Source organism: Silurus aristotelis, assembly GCF_946808225.1.
Source record: "Silurus aristotelis genome assembly, chromosome: 13".
NCBI lineage: Eukaryota > Metazoa > Chordata > Actinopteri > Siluriformes > Siluridae > Silurus > Silurus aristotelis.
Genome location: NC_139586.1, coordinates 20,913,760 through 20,934,393, shown reverse-complemented (window position 1 = coordinate 20,934,393; position 20,634 = coordinate 20,913,760). Strand labels below are relative to the sequence as shown.

Below are 20,634 nucleotides of genomic sequence, written 5' to 3'. Positions count from 1 at the left end.
AACATAATTGGCTATTGAACAAAGTGCCTCCAGACAGGCTGTGAACTTGTGTATAGGTTAAAGGACAATTAGCACTTTCTTTCTAAGTGTGTTCTGTGGACCTATCACAAGAGCACCGGTTTTGGTGTCTGGCATCTGAGTCTGCACTTGACTGTTCAAATTTAGAACAAAAATAAAACTGAACCTGTTCATAAAACGGGTGATTGAGAGCAAACATGCTGAAACATGTTCACTGATGCAAAAGAACAGAACTTATATAACCTACAAAATCATTTAATGCTAAACGTGTTTTTCAGGTGAATGGGTGTGAATTCGTGACTTAGTGCTAGTCACGTTGATTTGTTCAGAAACCATGATAAACACTGACATGTTGTATAAGTTTATCAGGTTATTGCCACACACTGTTCATCTTAGCTCATGTGTGCCTACATTAATCCTGAGTTGACCTTTTTTCTGCAATTGGGAGAAATAAATATTGCTCCAGATGCTTATGCTATGTCTCACCATTAGCTTTTACTATACCTGCTCATCCCACTCAAAATTGTAAGATAAATATTGTTCCACTCCTACCCGTCAGCAGCATCTTAATACTCTACAATCCATGCTGTCACATTTATCAAAAAAAATGTGAAAATAAAACCAAGTATACAGTACATATACTCTATAGCCTTTACTGTAGCTAAAAGCCAGCATGCTAATCTGCTGACTAGCTTGTAAAAGAGTAAGGATGCTAAACAAATACAGGTTTATGTAATCAGAATCTCTACTTTTTTTTTTTTTTTTTATCTCAATCTATAATCGCTCGAATGTGTGACTTGTAAAACACCTCAGTTTCCATCAGATTTTTGTAAAGTTTTTATGGGAGTACTACAGACACCAAAATGACACTGTTTAAAGGAAAATTAAGGCTATCCCAAAATTCTCCTTCAGCTGACTCAAAGTATTCTGGTATTCTTAAAAATGTCTTATTTTAGACATAAACTGTAACACTTTTGGAAAACAGACACTGAGAAATAGAATAAATAATAGGTTTGGACTAAAAGAAAGAAGGAGGAAGGATCATGGAAAGGATCAGAGGGCATGGGCGGAGTGAGAGGACATCTGTCAGCTCCACCTGTGTGTGTGTGTGTGTGTGTGTGTGTGTGTGTGTGTGTGTGTGTGTGTGTGTGTGTGTGTGTGTGTGTGTGTAAGTAGGTCACTCTGAAGCCAGCCTGTGTTTAATGTACAGCCGAAAATAACCATCAGACAGGAAAAGCAGAATTATAGCCACTGCTCTGTTTCCTTCTACACTATAATAAACTAATTGCCACTAGCCTGAGTGCTACTTTATATGAATAAGATGCAGCCACAATGGTTTCTGCATATATGTCTGCCACTTTCCTGTCCTCCTCTGAGCCAGAAGAGAAAGTAGGTGACTGCAAACCAGCATGCTGTGACTGCACAAGTCATTAGTAAGGCACAGGATGCAGACCATCGCACGCACGCGGCACTAATTTCATTAAAACACTCATTCTGAAAACTCCTTTGCCATTAATTAACAACTTGGAAGGAATGGGAGTGGGAGCTCTGAAAATGTGTGGGAAAAGGATTGCCACTTTCGATAATTTCACACACCATTTAGTAGCTGCTGGACGAGGAATGAAAAGCTGTTTCTGGCAACCTGCTGCAATTTCACACTTATAAAAAAAAAAACTAAAAAACAAACAAACATCTTAATGCCAGTGGGCTTGGCAACCCAGTGCTAGATGGCTGGGCAAGCCAAAGCTGCTAAGGTTGAAAAGGCAATATCAGTGGGCTTGGCAACCCAGTGTCAATGACTTTCATAAACCAAAGCCTATAAATCTGGCAACCCAGTGGGCTGAGCTAACCAAAGTTGAGCATTTGGGAAATCCAGTGTCTGTAGTGTTGGCAGCTCAATTACATTTGGTTTGGATATTAAAAAACTGCAATCTTGGCAATTTATTCCCAGTAAACCTGTCACCAGTGAGTGTCAGTGAATTTGGCGACGTGCCTCCACTGCAATGTGAAAGCTCACTAATGGCACAGAGCCTACAAATGCCAGTGTTCCCCAAGCTATGTAATAGTACGATGGGCATGACTAACGTTGGAAGAACCCCAACTATCACATGGTGAAATTCAGCCGGGTAAAGACTGATCTTAACAAGTGAGAGCTGCTGGAACAAATGCTTTTGGAATAACCATCACAGAAAGAATTCAGATCCAAATGCTAATGCTTTTCAAAAATGTACCTCCTGTGCAGCAACCTGGCCCACAGCATTCATAAATAAGTCTAGCTGACAATTGGTTTCATCAGTCAGGCGCTAGATGTGAATAATACAGATCAGCTGTCAACAGTCACATCACAGGTCTGTGTTGGGGTGTGTGATTGTTTGTCTGTTACCTGGCATTAGCTAAAAACAACACCCAACACCTGCATGAGATATTCTACTGGATATTGCCTGGAGGTTTTATGGTTAGACTTAATGTTAATCCGTCTCTTTAAAAGTTAAAGTGATTATTACAGGGGTGTATTATCTCTTTCAATATTGAATAAAATATAAAAGGTTTAGATGCAAACAATGTTAAATTAGTATAAAATATTAAAATGAATCTTGTGTTGAATAATGTTGCAGTGTTAAATCAACTGTGGTGAATTGATGACTACAGTTAACAATTAAAACACAAAATACTGACTTAGTGACTACAGTGTGTATTTAACAACTGCATTGCTGAATTCATACCAGTGGCGTTAAATTAATACCTATAATGGCGACTAAATAGCAAGTGTTTCCGGAAACACCGACAACGCCGGCTTAATGACGACAGTGTTTAACCCAATCAGTTTTGCTTTAACATATATAATGCTGAATTCATGACTACGGTGTTTAATGAGCACAATTAGTATTGCATTGACATCTATAATGCTGGCATAATGAGTAAGGTGTTAATTAACACCGAAATTGTTGTATTAATACCTACAATGCTGAATTAATGACTACAGAGTTGCATTAACACCTACAGTACAGAATTAAAGACTATGGTCTTTAATTAACACAGTGTTGCATTAACATCTACAATATTGCCATGATGAGTAAGGTGTTTAATTAACATCACGGGTGTTGCATTAACAAAGACAGTGCTATATTAATGACTATAGAGTAGCATTAACACAAACAGTGCAATCTTAATAACTACAGTGTTGAATTAACACATAAAATACTGACCTAAATACTGTAAAGTTGCATTAACACATACAATACTGACATAATGACCTCAGTATTTAATTAACACATTCGGTGTTGCATTAACATCTACAATACTGGAATAGTGAGTAAGGTGTTTAATCAATGCATTAATTACTGACTTAATAACTACAGAAATGTATTAACACCTACAATACTAATTTCACCACAGTGTTGAAAAAACATTTTCAGTCGTAAACATTGTTGAATATGTCTAAAGTATCATTCACCCTATAGAGATAAGAGGATTCCGATAGTGTTGAAGTTACATATACACAGCTGTTTCCAGTATTGTCCGAAGTGTTTAATCAAGCTTTCTGATCAGGTGTTAAACAAAGCCTGCATCATTTTAAACACTACAATAAACAACTTAAAACTTGGGTCCTCCAGCTATTCGATTCAGCTCTGAAGCTTTTGCAGTGCAAATCAATTGCTACTCAATGGCATTCCTGCACAACTGTGGATTCAAGTATTTATTCAATTAACACGTGTCAGGAAACGTTCAGAAATCCACGTGAGGATCAAAATACGCATGCACTCACCTCTGGGTGTGATGATGCAACGATGCCGTAACAGGTGCTTCTTCTTGGGGTCGCTCATCTCAGCATCACAGCAAGGACTGAAGTTCCCGAGTGAGCCAAATTCACCAAACTCTGATCAAGACGCTTATTATTAGGGCGCTGATACACGGTTCTGTACCCTGCAATGCCACCACGTGCATCCAGCTCCAACTCAGCTGTTCAGCGCTCCTTTCCTCTCTCTCTTTCTCTCTCATCCGATCTTCAAACTGCACTGATTCTCATAGACCAGGTCAGCTTCTTGTACATGAACACAAATGACTCAACTTTTTAACAGCATCACGTGAGGTTTTATTTTTATTTTTTTTATAGAGAGAGGTGCACTGAATTAAATAACAAGGACTTGAATTTTAATCAGGTTGCCACGTTAGAACTGTGGAATGAGTGACCCCGACGCGCTCCATTTGTTTGTTTTTGGGTTCATACACGTGAATTTTTTCTGTAAGATAAAGGTGCATCCTCGATTTCCAATGAAATCAGGCAATCCCTGAATTGCACAAGCCTAAATATTAAAATATGCATGCAAATTGAATTAAAGAAAGCATCCTGAGTTTCCCCAAAGGAGCTCGCGCTCTGCTGATACGCACCTGAGATATCGACTCTTAACCTTTGGAAGTGATCTAGAGTACACAGATAATATAGGGGGAAGGAAGTCCATAAAAGAACAAAGTGACACACACACACATACACACATACACACACACAAACCTGGATGCATGAACAAAAATCGCTGTCCGCTTCTTGGCAAAAACAAACCCAACTGTCATCCAAACTGCTGCTGGAGCGGGGATGAACACAGAGCGTGTGCGTGCCTGCGCGTGCGTGCATGTGTTATTGTATGAGCTGTGCGCGCGACTGCGCTCCCATTTATACAGACCTGTGCAAGCCGCGAGCACCGTGCTGAGAGAGAGGGGGGGGGAGCGTGGGGAGGGAGGTGGTTAGCCACGCCCTGCGGCGCTCCATTGGCCCAGACAGGTATGCATATGCAAATAAAGAGGGCGATCCGCGCGCTGCGGCCAGACATGGAATTTCAAAACGGCGCGAGGCGCACGGCGGCCGGCGGCGCTTCATTGTGAGAGAACCGAGTTAACTGTAAAGCATCCACACCCCAAAAACCTAACGATCTGTTACTCCTGCTGTAAGAAACGCAAATTTATAAGAAATGAATTAAAGCAAAAGTCCAACTCAGTGCTGGATGTTTTCATTCTACACACCGATGGTTCATTTAACGTTGTTATAATGTTCACAAAGAAACACTAAGAGTTCTTTCCACACTTTATGCGTTATTTCATATGTGATATGAGTCTGCTGTCTGTCAGTCTCCCCCCCCTCCCGTCTGACTGTCTGTCCATGTGTCTATTCCTCTGTCTGTCTGTCTGAATGTCCATCTATTTCTCTGTCTGCCTGTCCATTTGTTTACTTGTCTGTCTGTCCATCTATATGTCTGTCTGTCTATATACAGTACTGTTTTAACTGCACACTTTCAGGAACCATATCAACTTTATTCATGGAGTATAAATTAGACTGAACACGCAATGATGTCATTTATTTACTATTTACTACTTGAGTTAATGAACTCAACACAATGTTCTTTATTGAATAAACGTTGCCAAACAAACTAAATGTGTTCACTGGACACTTTAAGTGTTATTGCAACATAGTATAAGTGAAAAACATGGTAGATGTTCTCCAGGGTCTATCCTGACCCCATGTTCTCATTCCAATACAAATGGCATTAAGTTTAAAATAAGAATTGTCTCTGATCAAATTGTCAGTGGTGATATATTTAATTTCCACCTGCTGCTTTCCTCCAGACTTGTATCTGAAGAATGACGTGGGTTGCCAGATTGAGTAAGAGTCCTTCTTGATTAAAATTTTTTTACATTCCACAAAAAAAAAGAATTCGAAAGATGTTATGTCTACAATAAAATTATGAACACGTAAATATTATTATCATTATTATTATTATTATTATTAATAATAATAATAATAATAATAATAATAATAATAATAATAATAATAATAATAATAATGGTTAATAATAATGATGCATTTAATAAGAATTGTATTGCCCCACATTTAGCCAAACTATTTGCTGACTGTGTACTTTTAGACTGCTGATAACACGCGTTAAACATGTTTTGCTTATTACTGGGAAGTAACACAATGTTCAGTATGTGTTCATGCATTCCTTTGTGAAAATCAGACACAAAAGCACATGAAAGAGAACATTCTTTCAAAAAATGTAGTACAAATAAATGAAAAGCAATCATTAAAGAAGTAAACAGGTAAAACCATAGCAAATAAAACAACTGAAACTGATCTTTAAATTAAATGATATGAAAAATATATGCAATAATGATACATTTCTGCTATATTAGTTTGTTAGATACAGTATATTTGACTGCATTATGGTGCATGTGTGATATAAGTAACTGTCATACATAACTCTATTTTCTCTATTATTACTACTTTACTTTACAAACCCTGGGGAAAAAGCGTGAGGAAAAGTAAAGCTGTGGGGTTTTTCTCCACCTTTTCATTAGCTATTATTATTTTTTTATATATTATTTTTTTGTATTCCGCTAAGGATTTTGGTATTATGGCTTCAGTACCTGTTTAAGATCAGGCACAAACTGTACACTTCTAATCTCCTGGCATTTTCACACACTCTGTAGAGTTTACTCAGAATGGTGCAAAAAACATTGTGTGCAAGAGTTTCTGTAGGTGGAAACATCTTGGTGATATGAGATGTCAGAGAAAATGGCCACGAAAGAAATAGTTACTCTATAATATATTACAAAGATCTGCTTTTTGTAGCTATAACATGCTTGTTAGTTGTTATCCTAGGCTAATTTAGACATGACCTGGGAAAATATGCAAGTTTATCACTAGTTAAATTTGGCTTAGAAATGAACTTCAATTACTTTTGGTTGGCTTTGACTCTGATGGGCAGTCCAAAGGTTTTTCTTTATAGCATCTGAAAAATGACCACTAGACCATTAGGCTATTTACAATAATGAAAAGTAAAATCATAACTTTATAAGTTAAAGAATTTCAACCTATTTTTTCCTTCTCTGCTCTTTAGTATATTACCTACACAGATTTTACTTCTACACTTCGTGATTGCCACTTCTTTGTAAACTTCTGACTTTAGTCACCTAATATAGTTTAACTGCAGAGTAGATTGTAGTATGTATTCCCGTGACATCTCTTTGACTGTTTTTTCCCTGCATGTATCTTGGGACCTTTAGACGTGCCCTGAAAGTAGGAAACACAATTCCCTCATGGGCTCCTGCTGGTTAAGTACCATGCACCTGCCTCAAACCATGTAATACTGGAGCTTTTTTGGGGCTTGGTTACTGCTCTCGTAGCAAACAGAAGGAACAAATTTCAGACAAAGAAGTACTTAGTAAATTGTGAGTAAGGAAAAAACTTTGTTGGTTCATTGGAAAAGGTGAATCCATATTTTAGGTCACATGTCATTGCAAGACAAAATGCTAAGTTATTGCTCACACACATTTCTCAGAAATAAATAGTATATATAGTGATAATTCCCGTGGGCTCACCACCTGCAGGAGGGACCGTACAGGACCGGTGCTGAGAGGATTGGGCAGCAGTCGAAGGCGGGGCCCTTGACAGCCCGATCCCTGGACACGGAGAAGTAATCTGCTTAGACTGCTGCCCCCGCGACCCGAATTACGGATAAGCGGGAGAAGATGAATGAATGAATGAATGATATTGTGATAAATACTGAAATAGAAACCTTTCTGATGCTTATTACTTTTACACTCTACCATAATGAAAGAAAAATAAAATGCATATCTAGTTCATGAATCACAAGCAACTATGAGTTGGCATAAATAGTCCAAATTTGAGCAAACTGGGAAAATCCATGTCTTCTTTTATTTTTTTTCTTCATTTGTACAGTTTAATGCTTATTTGGTCTTGCTTTAAAGTGGCACTGGTATGAGGCTTGTAAACAGTAATTGGACTGGAAGATATTAATTCCCAATCTGGCAACTCTGGGATTTATTTAATAAACCAGGATGGAGGGCTTGAAGTAATTAACCATGAGAAAGGATGTGCAATGCCAGAAATGTCACAATGCATTAAAACAGGCACATCCCTACAACAAAATCCACAGTGCTTGATCAACTCTTAGTGGGGGTTTTTTCAACATCACACAATGATCAGACACCACAAAGAGTAACGCTGTAGATACAGATACAAATGCGTTCTGATTGACGCTGATTGTAGAATGGTTGCTGGTGCAGATGGGTGGTCTAAGTATTTCAGAGACTGCTGATCTGGGATTTTCAGACACAACAGTTGAAGGTTTTCAAGTTTCTAGATGAAATGGTGTGGAAAAAAGTCCAATGAGTGGCAGTTGTGTGAAAATACTTTGCTGCTGAGAAAGTTTGGAGGTTTTAAGGCTATAGTAACACAAATAATGCTCTTTACAACCATGGTGAGCAGAAAAGCATGCAGAACTTTGTTCTTTTAGGTAGATATGTGCAGAGGAAGTGATTAGGATTTATGTTTTAGCTTTATGATGTCTTTCTGTCCTTTTTTTTTATTTTATTTAACATCAAATCATAAAATCAAATGTCAGAATAAACACAAACATATTTGTCACCTTATTGACATTACTGAACTGGAAAATCGAACCTTCCAACTCATTCTATAAAGAGTAAATATGGTGTAAATGTTTGTGTTTTTTGGGGGTTTTTTCGCAGACAAAATAAATCTCACCTTTCACATTGCAGTTATTGATCATAGCTTGCAAGGGTTTTCACATTTTTTTCCTACAACTGTCATGCTACACTGCACCCACAGCAAATTGCTGACAAACAACTAAATAACCTATGTTCATAACACTTTTTTAAATATTTTTTTTCAATATATTTTCTGCATGGAAGAGGAATTTTTAAAACAGCGCAATTTGTTTGAATCAGCGCTGCCTCCCTTCTCTCATCAGAGGCAGTGATGTAACCCCAGGGCTCATTACAGCCTTGTGTTGAAAATGGGAATGCATGTTATTTTCCCTGGAAGGATATTATGCAAGCAGAGACTCTGGCTATGCCTTGTATTGGCATGGTACAATATGGAGGCTTTGCTTTCCTCTTTCCTGCTTGCTTGTGAAAGGAACCCTAAGTTCACTTGGGCAGATCTGTCAGTCTGTCATGCAGATACAATTCCAGATAGAGGCACAATTAAATAGTGGAAGTGTTGCTAGAGATTTAATTTGTTCTCCTGGGATCGGGTTGATGTTTGAGGTGGAGCCATGTTAGAAGTCATTCATACTGTATAAATGCTGTTTAGCTGATCTCCTGTACACGATGAGGATTTAATGAGCTGCTGTGATTTAAATAAGGGATATGGAGCTGTTACATCGATGAATGGAGTAGTGAACTCGCATATGATGACACACTACCTTATCAGTGGCTACCAGTTTTGTATCTCAACTCGCAAAAATGCAATTACATCGACAGGAAAAAGAAAATGTAGAGGAAATACCCACTACCTCGGAAATAGGTAGCGCATCTTACTGCTTCACAGATTTCAAGTTTCAGGGTTAAAAACTGAGCTAACCACCCATATGGGCTTTTCTGGGTTCTCTGGATGTCTTTCACCTCCTAAAAACATACCAGTAGGTGATTTAGCAACCATAAATTAACCCATATATATATGTGTGTGTGTGTGTGTGTGTGTGTGTGTGTGTGTGTATGTATGTATATATATATATGTTTCATGATATTTTGTTAATTTGTCTGTTTGGACTTTATTTGATTAAATTTATCCTCATTTGCATCTGTTCCCACTTTCCAATTCCTTAATCCTTATGTTACAGGACAATGACCGGTGTTATTGGGATGTACTGTGGATCCACTATGACCCTGATGAAGATAAAGCGGTTACTGGAAATAAGTCAATTAGTTAAATTGCCCATGCTAAAATGGTGCTAGGTGTGTGTGTGTGTGTGTGTGTGTGTGTGTGTGTGTGTGTGTGTGTGTGTGTGTGTGTGTGTGTGTGTGTGTGTGTGTGTGTGTAAAACCCAGTGCTTAAGCAAGACCCCCTTCTGAAAGCTTGACTGTCAGGTGAAGTGACTTTGTCACTCTGTACATGTCTGACTGGAATAGATGAGATATGTTGAAGTCCTGCTGCTCAAGCTAGAGCTTTCCATTGTCAGGAAAGAAGGATTGTGATAGACAAGTCTGCTTACTGGTTGCGTCTAAGCTATGTAAACAAGATGCTTGCTGAGGTGGGATGCAGAATTGATTACACCTCTGTCTCTGCCAACAAAGGCAGCACTGGCCAGATGTCTGGCTAGTGAGACATACAACAGGCCTCTCGTGAGGCCTTGTGACCACGAGACCACAACCGCAGGACCTAATCTAAAGAAAACTACCGTAATTTCCGGACTATAAAGCGCATAGGGTTATATAAGCTGCACCCACTGAATTGTACAAATATTTTTATTTTTAACATAAATAAGCCGTTAAATATGTCTACACTAATGTACTTTACACAGGCTTTACCGAAAGACACGTTACACACGGTGTAACGGGTGAAATATGTTACGCTTCCTTTAGGAGCATAGCGGTATTTTGGGAAAAGACCGGCACAGCATTTTTCCGTTATTACTGCGTGTATAAAACGAGAATTATATCCTTATTATTTTCTGATGCTGATTTCTATGTTTCTTTGACTAACCCGTAACGCTGTTGCGAAGTAAAATAAAAAAACATGAGTTTTGGAAACCTGTCTGTGCTTATATGATTTCTTTTGACCCTGGAGTTACAACTCAAGCTCTCCCTTAACCCTGACTCAACACGCTACAACGACTTGTATCTAAACAGTAGCCGACCAAGAAAGTCATTGTTCACTGTCTTCCTCCTTCCTTTCACAACTATATCTCTAGGGAGTTTATCTTTTGGCATCATCATGCGTTTCAGAACACAGGTGGGGTGCGTTTTTTTGTTTCCGTTCGGAAATTTCATTGGTCTAATGTTATGTCGCTCAGTTTTTTGGCTTGCAGTTTGTGAAATCGGGAAAAACCCAGGAAAAATTAATAAATTAGCCGCTTCATTGGACTTAGGAAACTTAGGAAAAACTTAGGAAAAAAGTAGCGGCTTATAGTCCGAAAAATACGGTAATAGCATTTTATTTGGCTATAATACATCAAGCCAGGGACAAACTATTCATAGATGCAGGACACACAGCCACAAAGATGATGCAGTTCTGATCAGGCACCTTATGACCATTATTTCATATATGTACCATATAAAAAGGTTCCCCATATTTCATATTCATCCTCATTCCAGTATCTCATCTGCTGAACAGCAGAAGAAGTTGATTAAATAGTGTAGGAAGTACTTGGAAAATGTATTTAAACATTATGAACATTATTGATTTGACATCCAACAGTTTCAAGCTTACAGAAAGGCTATGCAACTGAAATAACTACTCTTTTCCACTGTGGTATACAGAAAAAGATCTCAGAATGCACTGAACCTTGAAGTGGATAGACTGCAACAATAGAATCAGGAATACAGAATCAGAATCAGGAACCTGTGGCTACAGTGAGCACAGACTGACACAAACCTTTTTTACAGACAATGTTAACAGAGTTTGCTCGGTAAGTATGTTGCTCTAAATAAGGCATTTGTTAAATGTTATAAAATGTAAATATACATTTAAAAGAGATACTTTTCTGCTCACCATGCTTACAAAGAGTGATTGTGCGATTTACCATAGCCTTCCTGTCAACTTGAACCAATCTGGCCATTCTGGCCTCTCAAATTTTTTTTAATGTAATTAGAGACTGTTGTGCATAAAAATTCCAAAAGATCAGCAGTTGTTCGTCAAGAATTAGTCAAACCAGCCTATCAGGCTTTAAAAAACATGCCAAAAGTGTGACAGTTGGAGATAACATTTTATCTTCAGTTATAATGTTTTTTGTATGCATTACCTAAAGCTCTTTACCTGCATGTGCACCCGTTTACGAGTTTCGCTGCTGCCACATGATTAACAGATTTGATGAACCCATGAATGTGCAGGTGTAAAGTTGCTCCTCATAAAGAGGACCCGTGAGCACACACCCATGTAGCAAATCAACAGCATTGCAGACGTGAGGCTGCAGCGTGTAGATCTATAATCACCTCTGATTTGCCACAAGTCAGGGCATCACCTGATGGCCTGGCGTGTTGCACCTGATGCGAAAGAGGTCGGAAAAATACAAACACATCACTATTCAGGTAGCGTGTAGGAATGAGGACAGTGACTTCTGCCTTGTAATAATTCATGGAAGAACTGAATGAACAAAGATGCATATAATTGGACAATGATATTAAGTGTTGTAACTTTTCCCTGGACAGTGTTTTGTGTATTCTACCAAAACCCTACAATCTGGAGGATGTGCACAGAGAAAGCATGATAGTTTTTCAAGAAAGAACTTTACTGACTCTGACTCTTTACTCAGCCAGTCTCCACAGGCACATGTTACAGGGGAAAAAAGAAATTGAAGAGTGTTTTGTAAGACTTTGTCATAAAATGAATATATTATACTATAATATATTATAGTATAATATATTAAATCTATAATATACTGTATAAATGTAATAAAAACTGCAAATGAGAACATAAACATAAACAAAAAATATATATAGTCTGTTTAATAAATCTACAATAAAAAATGACATGGTAATGGTAGCATTTGTTGGTGTTGGCTGTGTTTGACTTGAGGATCATTTTTTTCCACTCAGTTCAGGTCTATTTTAAAAAGCATTGGATATATTACACTTGAACCCTGAGACATATATGTACAGTAGTTACACAATGCATTCCAGACATTCCTCAGAATACTGGATTGTCATGCTTTTTGTTACCTGAACTAAGGTGTTGAAAAGCAAAGTATTTAACCCAAGTGTATGAAAAAAAGGAATGTTAAGCACAATGCTCTTCAGATATCCAAAGTTAAAACATGCCAGTATCTGTCTGGTATTCGTTTTTGTGTGACATTTCTAACCCCAAATTGACATCATTAAAATGATAAACACTATTCTGTCTATCTGGTTCATTCATTTTGTTTAGTTAGTAATACTTAAAAAAAAATATATATATATTTTTCTATAATTTGTCTATATTTGTAATCATTTAATAGCATTGTCCAACCTGATATATTGGTTTTACGAAGCAAATTTATGAAGTACAAGTGAGAATATACTGATATTTAGATTCTCAGTGTTACTTATGCAACACATTCATCAAGGAAGAGCACGAAGTACTGATTATCTTCAAGAAGGCGTTATTCTCACCCACGTGTGGCAAAAACAACATTGATTGGAACAGTTTCTATGAGAACTTTGTACTTGTTTTGTCTATTGTCAATCAGTCTCGCAACATAAAGTCCAAAAAGTGTTCTCTCTCTTGTTTTCTCCTCAACCTTTTCATCCAGCTGATGAAATGTTTTCTGGTGGATACTGGGAGGCTTGATTCTGTTCCTCAGGATACCATACTTACTTTCTTATAAAAATAAAACACAGTCTGCTAATTCCGTTTGGTCTTGCATCAGACTTTCAAGAAAACCCAAACATTTTGGTCATTTGTATAACCATTGCAACCACTGGAAAGGAATCGCAGTGTTCATTCATTTATGTACCTAGTCATGTTTCAAAAATCGATCATCTTTCCATTAAGTTCTATCATGCTTCAATTGCTAATTCTATTCAGCTGATTTCATTACACATATGTTGTCTTCTACATTGTCATTAAAATGTCAGGATCTTTCATCTTCTTCCACTCAGGCGCTCGCCTTTGCTTTTTTATTTGCCCTTTTCTTCATATTGTCATGTTATTGTCTCTTGGACTGACATGCATACCACTGTATCTCTGCATCCTCAGCTTGACAGGAGCCCAAATATAAAATGTCTATTAGGATGGGTGTCTGATGTTTAACAAGCTAAACTGAAAAGAATTCACTCTGCTAAAAGATTTGTGTGGATGCTAACATTCTGGTGAATAAGAATTTAATGTGTTGCTTTGCATTTTGAAAAGAAAAAAAAAAAAAGAATACACCACAATGCAAATATAAGACCTATCTTTGATATAAGAAGGCGGTTAAATGTAATATACCTATGCATCGCATATGGTGTTTTCTGTTTTGCTCATTCATACGTTGATTTTCACCTTCCTTTCATTTAAAAAAGGTGAACTAAAACATTTCACTGCAGAGTTTGTTTTCTTTTTTCCCAGAACAAGTGAAACAATTACCTTTTGCACATAACAGCATTATCAACAGAACAGTAATATCATAATATCAATTTTGCTGAAAGAAAAAGCAGTGTGTACTACACCATATGGCTCAGACCACAATACAATATGGTGTAATGTTAGCTATATATTCCCTTGTTACATTAATTTATGTCAAAAGTTTTCAGCACCAGAAGCAGAATACCAATTAATCATTCAGCTATTAATAAGACGTTATGGCAAAAATCAAACCTGTACCCATCTGTTTAATGCTGTTGAACTACTGATTAAAAATCTGTAGGAATCTGTATTCTCCAGAGCAGTGGTGGATAAAGTACACAAACCATGTACTTGAATTAAAATAGAGATACACTAGGAAAAATATTACTCCCGCAAAAGTGCTCCATTTAAACTTTCACTTGAGTATTTGCCTTTATATGTACAAATGTTTAAATGTATCCAAAGTAATATGATTTATTATGGCTATTATGTTCCTATTATAATTTGTGTCACAAGACTTTTGCTTAATCAACTTAGTTTATGTGAAAAGACAAATTTTTCTCTTAGCACACCAAACTATTAATAGAATAATATTAATTAGTCAAACACTAATTGATATCTTATTAAAATTATAATAAGCCCAAAACTTTTTTTTCAGCTACTTCAAAAAATGTCACGCAAATAAGGCCACGGGTGTTGTGGCGAGTTCGAGTCAGAAGATTCTTCCATCATTTATTGCTCTCAAAATGTTCTAGTTGGTGTTGAACTGATGCTAAACTCGTGCTCGTGCTAAGTAGATGCCTCCAAGCAGCAATCAAAACAAGTTCAAAACAGAGCCCACATGCTACCCTGATCTCCCCATCCCGAGGCATCCTGAGGTTTGGCCAGCTCCAGTCACGTCCCACCTCATGAAGATTATGGACCTTTAAAGAAGTAGAAGCCGAACTCGCAAACATCCCATACCATCCATGGACGTACCAGTGCCAATTGGAGCCCACTACATGTGTGGAGTTTTGACACTGGACCTTCTGGAGTGTTTAAAGGCTCTGGCATGGAGAAGCTGGTGCTGGATCTGTGATGATCACAAATGTTGAGCTATTTTATGAGTTGCTCAGTAGCTCCTAGTTTTGTTGAAAGATTTACGATCAAACTCTTGATGTCACCCAAATGAGGATGGGTTCTCCTTTTGAGTCTGGTTCCTCTCAAGGTTTCTTTTTCATAACATCTAAGGGAGTTTTTCCTTGCCACAGGCTTGCTCATCAGGGATAAATGCACATCATTCATCTTGACTGTTGATTTCTGTAAAGCTGCTTTGAGACAATGTCTGTTGTGACGACTTGACTTGACTTTACTTGACTTGACTTGATTGGTGGCTTGCTGCGTGCTTGACCAGTTAAGTTTTTATCTACTCATAAATAAAAAAGAACGTCTGATTCTGCAAAATGTAAAGATATTGGAAATTTAAATGTAGTGAAGTTAAAGAAAAAAGCTCCCCAGATGGAAATACATCAGTGAAGTACAGTAACAAATAACATTTACTTTGATACTTTCCACCACTGCTCCAGCGAGAGAGTCCAACTAACTTCCTCATTTTAACTTGATATATTTAAAGACTATTATACAACAGGCCACCAATTTAATTGCTAGAACAGAATTCTAAGAATGTCCACCATAAATGGACTCCAGACCACCAGACTCTATTCCTTAAAAGAAAGGCAAGACATAAAAAAGAGATGTAAGATGAGAGAGAATGTTTGACACTGTCTAGAGTTAAACACAATCTTTTTACCACAAGGCAAACACGTGACCACTGCACCAACAAGAAAGATGCTACAAATCGATAAAAACACCCTTTGTGTTTGTGTGGGATTTACTGTTTAGTGAACAGGATCAAGTGATTTTTATTTTGGAGTTTTAGTGTTGGATGAAAAGCTGCTTGTAAAAACAAGCAAAAACTGATCTTTTTGTCTAGCATATACAGAGTACGCTACATTTATGTCATTTGGCAGACTCCTTTATCCAAAACGAATTATGAAGTCATTTGAAGTCTTATTCAATAAATATGTTCTGATACTAGTTCATTTTATTTTTATTAAAAAGGTGCTAATTTTCGAACACCTTAAAGATTCAATTTAATTCATTTCTATTTGTATAGTGTTTTTAACAATGTTCATTGTCTTAAAGCAGCTTTAGAAAGAGAAAGTTTTATAAAGTTTTATAAAAGTATGTATAATTTTAGTGCCTATAAGTTTGTTCTTTGTAATTCTAAGTTTATCCCTAATGAGTGAGCCAGTGGCGACTGTGGCAGGGAAAAACTCCCTGAGATGGTATAAGGAAGAAACCTTGAGCAGAACCAGACTCAAAAGTAAGCCCATCCTTCTCTGTGTGGCAACAAATGTCCATTCATTATAGTTTTATGAATGTTGAAGTGCATTGTTGAGTGATGAGTGCATAAATGCAGAACTGTAAAATGCAGAAGAGGCAGGTCTTTGAATGCTGCTTGAAGACAGCAAGAGACTTAGCTGTTTGGACATCAAGTAGAAGTTCCTTCCACCACAATAAATCCAGAGCAGAGAAAAGTCTGGAAGCATATCTTCCTTGCACCTGAAATGATGGTGGGATCAGTCGAGCAGTGGTTAAGGATCAGAGGAAACGTGCATGGCTCATTGCAGGGTGAATCAAGTCCTGAGTGGTAGAGGGGTGCTGGTCTGTTTTTGGCTTTGTAGGCAAGCTGTCTGATACAGTCAACTACAGGATACCAGTGGAGGAAACATATGAAAGGGGTGGTTGGGCAGAACCTGGAAACATTCTGAATCATTTCTAGCAGTCGATTACACTAGTGAAATTTTTGTCAAGTATTTTAACTGCCATATAAAATACACATACAGGGTACTTCTCTCTGTAAACAAAAGCAACCTTTTGAATATACCTTAGTATCCTTGTAGGAATGTTCACGTAAGTACATTTGGTAGTATATAAACCTGACATAATTAACTTTTCACATCTGAGCGTGGAGAAATACCAGTGAGATGAACAAATTCAAGCAGAAGGCTCTCTCTAAATCAATGTGACCCCATTGCCTTCTAGAAGAAATTCGATTTTTTTTTTTTTTATGTTTTTTTTTTTAGGTAAAAGCTACAATATATGGACAAAAGTATTAGGACACCCAACTTTTTTAGCCATGTGTAGTTCCTCCATAAACTGTTACCAAAAAGTAAAAGGCACACAATTCTTTAGGATGCAGTAGCATAAAATTTTCCCTTCACTTGAACTAGGAGACCCAAACCTGCTCCAGCATTTAAAAAAATCCCTGTGGACAAAGCCAGATTCATGAAGATATCATTTGAGTAAAAGGTCTTGAGTTCTTTGACCTTAACCCCACAGATTTAAAAGCTTTGACTTTAACCGCACTGAACACCTTTGGGATGAATTGGAACGCTGAGTGAACCCCAGGCTTCCTCATCCTACATCAAGAGATCGAGGATAGAAGGAGAACTAGATACATTGTGTCTGCCTTCTACATCACGAGGTTCCACTATAAACAAAATTAATCAAGTATAGAGAAAGTTTTTACTTTAATGGGGCACTAGAACGCAATCAAATTTAAAGCTCACAATAACACAACTAAAGGCATGGCATTCCATTTATTCCTTTATTTATTTTTGTCAGACTATTAGTTTGAATATATTTCAGGAAACTGTTTTTGCTAAACAATTATATGGGATAAAAAGCAGTATTAATAACTGCACAAGTAAGATTAAAACGCAGTTCTATCTATCTATCTATCTATCTATCTATCTATCTATCTATCTATCTATCTATCTATCTATCTATCTATCTATCTATCTATCTATCTATCTATCTATCTATCTATATGTCTATCTATCTATATGTCTGTCTGTCTGTCTGTCTGTCTGTCTGTCTGTCTGTCTGTCTGTCTGTCTGTCAGTCAGTCAGTCAGTCAGTCAGTCAGTCAGTCAGTCAGTCTGTCTGTCTATATGACACTAAATGACAACTCGAGTAGTGTATGAAACTTGAGGAACTGCAGAGGCAAACATTTACAGGCAGTACTGACTGTGTATAACTGAATTATGCAGAGATTTCCTATTATTCTTCTTCTTCTTTTTCTTTCGGCTGCTCCCATTAGGGGTCGCCACAGCGGATCATCCGTCTCCATACCACCCTGTCCTCTATATCTGCCTCTTTTACACCAACTACCTGCATGTCTTCCCTCACCACATCCATGAACCTCCTCCTTGGCCTTCCTCTTTTCCTCCTACCTGGTGGCTCCATCTTCAGCATTTTTCTACCAATATAATTCATGTCCCTTCTCTGCACATGTCCAAACCATCTCAATCTCGCCTCCCTCACCTTGTCACCACAACATCCTACATGTGCTGTCCCTCTAATAAACTCATTTCTAATCTTGTCCATCCTCGTCACTCCCAACGAAAACCTCAACATCTTCAGCTCTGCTACCTCCAGCTCCACCTCCTGTCTTTTACTCAATGCCACTGTCTCTAATCCATACAACATCGCAGGTCTCACCACAGTCCTATAAACTTTCCCTTTCATTCTTGCAGATACTCTTCTATCACAAATCACTCCTGTCACTCTTCTCCACCCACTCCACCCTGCCTGCACTCTTTTCTTTACTTCCCTAACACACTCTCCATTACTTTGCACTGTTGACCCCAGGTACCTGAACTCCTCCACCTTCTTCACCTTTTCACCCTGCAACCGCATCACTCCACTGCCCTCCCTCTCATTCACACACATGTACTCTGTCTTACTCCTACTGACTTTCATTCCCCTTCTCTCAAGCGCATATCTCCACCTCTCCAGGCTCTTCTCAACCTGCTCTCTACTCTCACCACAAATCACAATATCATCTGCAAACATCATAGTCCAGGGAGACTCCTGTCTGACCTCGTCCGTCAACCTGTCCATCACCACTGCAAACAGGAAAGGGCTCAGGGCCGATCCTTGATGTAGTCCAACCTTCACCCTGAACCAGTCTGTCGTACCTACTGCACACTTTACTGCCGTCACACTGTCCTCATACATGTCCTGCACCACCCTCAAATACTTCTCTGACACACCTGACTTCCTCATACAATACCACAACTCCTCTCTCGGCACCCTGTCGTACGCTTTCTCTAAATCCACAAATACACAATGCAGCTCCTTCTGTCCTTCTCTATACTTCTCCATCAACATCCTCAAAGCAAATAAGGCATCTGTGGTGCTCTTCCTCGGCATGAAACCATACTGTTGCTCACAGATGGTCACCTCTTCTCTCAGCCTGGCTTCCACTACTCTTTCCCATAACTTCATGGTGTGACTGATCAACTTAATTCCCCTGTAGTTACTGCAGGTTTGCACATCTCCCTTATGCTTAAAGATCGGTACCAGCACACTCCTTCTCCATTCCTCAGGCATCCTCTCCCCTTCCAGAATCCTGTTAAACAATCTGGTTAAAAACTCCACTGCCATCTCTCCTAAACATCTCCACGCTTCTACCGGTATGTCATCTGGTCCAACCGACTTTCCATTCTTCATCCTCTTAATCGCTGCTCTCACTTCCTCCTTACTAATCCTATCTACATCCTGCTTCACCAACTCCACATCCTCCAACCTTCTCTCTCTCTGATTTTCCTCATTCATCAGCTGCTCAAAATACTCCCTCCATCTTCTCAACACACTCTCCTCACTAGTCAACACATTTCCCTCTCCATCCTTTATTGCTCTAACTTGCAGTACATCCTTCCCAGCTCGGTCCCTCTGCTTGGCCAATCGGTATAAATCCTTTTCTCCTTCCTTAGTGTCCAACCTCTTATACAGTTCCTCATATGCCTTTTCCTTGGCTTTCGCCACATCCCTTTTAACCTGCTGCCGCATCTCCTTGTACTCCTGCCTACTTTTCTCATCACTCTGTCGATCCCACTTCTGTTTTGCCAATCTCTTTCCCCTAATGCTCTCCTGCACTTCCTCATTCCACCACCACGTCTCCTTGTCTTGCTTTCTATTTCCAGATGTCACACCAAGTACTTTTCTAGCTGCCTCCCTCATCACTCCTGCGGTAGTTGCCCAATCATCCGGCACCTCTTCACCACCACCAAGCCCCTGTCTGACCTCTTCCCTGAACCTCACACTACACTCTTCCTCCTTCAGTTTCCACCATCTTATTCTTCTTTCAAACCTTACTTTCCTCCTCTTCTTCTTCGCCTCCAAAACCATCCTACAGACCACCATTCGATGCTGTCTAGCTACACTGTCCCCCGCCAACACCTTACAGTCTCCAATCTCCTTCAGGTTGCATCTCCTACACAGAAGATAATCCACCTGTGTGCACCTTCCTCCACTCTTATATGTCACCCTATGATCCTCCTTCTTCTTAAAATACGTGTTCACCACTGCCATTTCCATCCTTTTAGCAAAATCTACCACCATCTGCCCTTCCACATTCCTCTCCTTAAAACCATACCTACCCATCACCTCCTCATCACCTCTGTTCCCTTCACCTACATGCCCATTAAAGTCTGCCCCAATCACCAATC

General features: G+C 38.5%; 2 protein-coding genes across 3 annotated transcripts in view; one reads left to right on the top strand and one right to left on the bottom strand.

The window, feature by feature from the left end:
• cemip (cell migration inducing hyaluronidase 1) overlaps window positions 1-4,723 on the bottom strand; it is a 138,457-nt gene extending 133,734 nt beyond the window's left edge. Inside the window, exon 1 of one of the 2 annotated variants that reach the window (XM_083559011.1) lies at window positions 4,529-4,723. The gene's annotated coding sequence lies outside the window, so the exon portion shown is untranslated. Of the gene's footprint in view, window positions 1-3,784; window positions 4,052-4,528 lie in introns of those variants that run through there. The other variant, XM_083559012.1, reaches the window with a different exon arrangement.
• The window catches only part of stard5 (StAR related lipid transfer domain containing 5), a 423,751-nt gene that overhangs the window by 213,636 nt on the left and 189,481 nt on the right, over window positions 1-20,634 (top strand). The window lies entirely within an intron of this gene.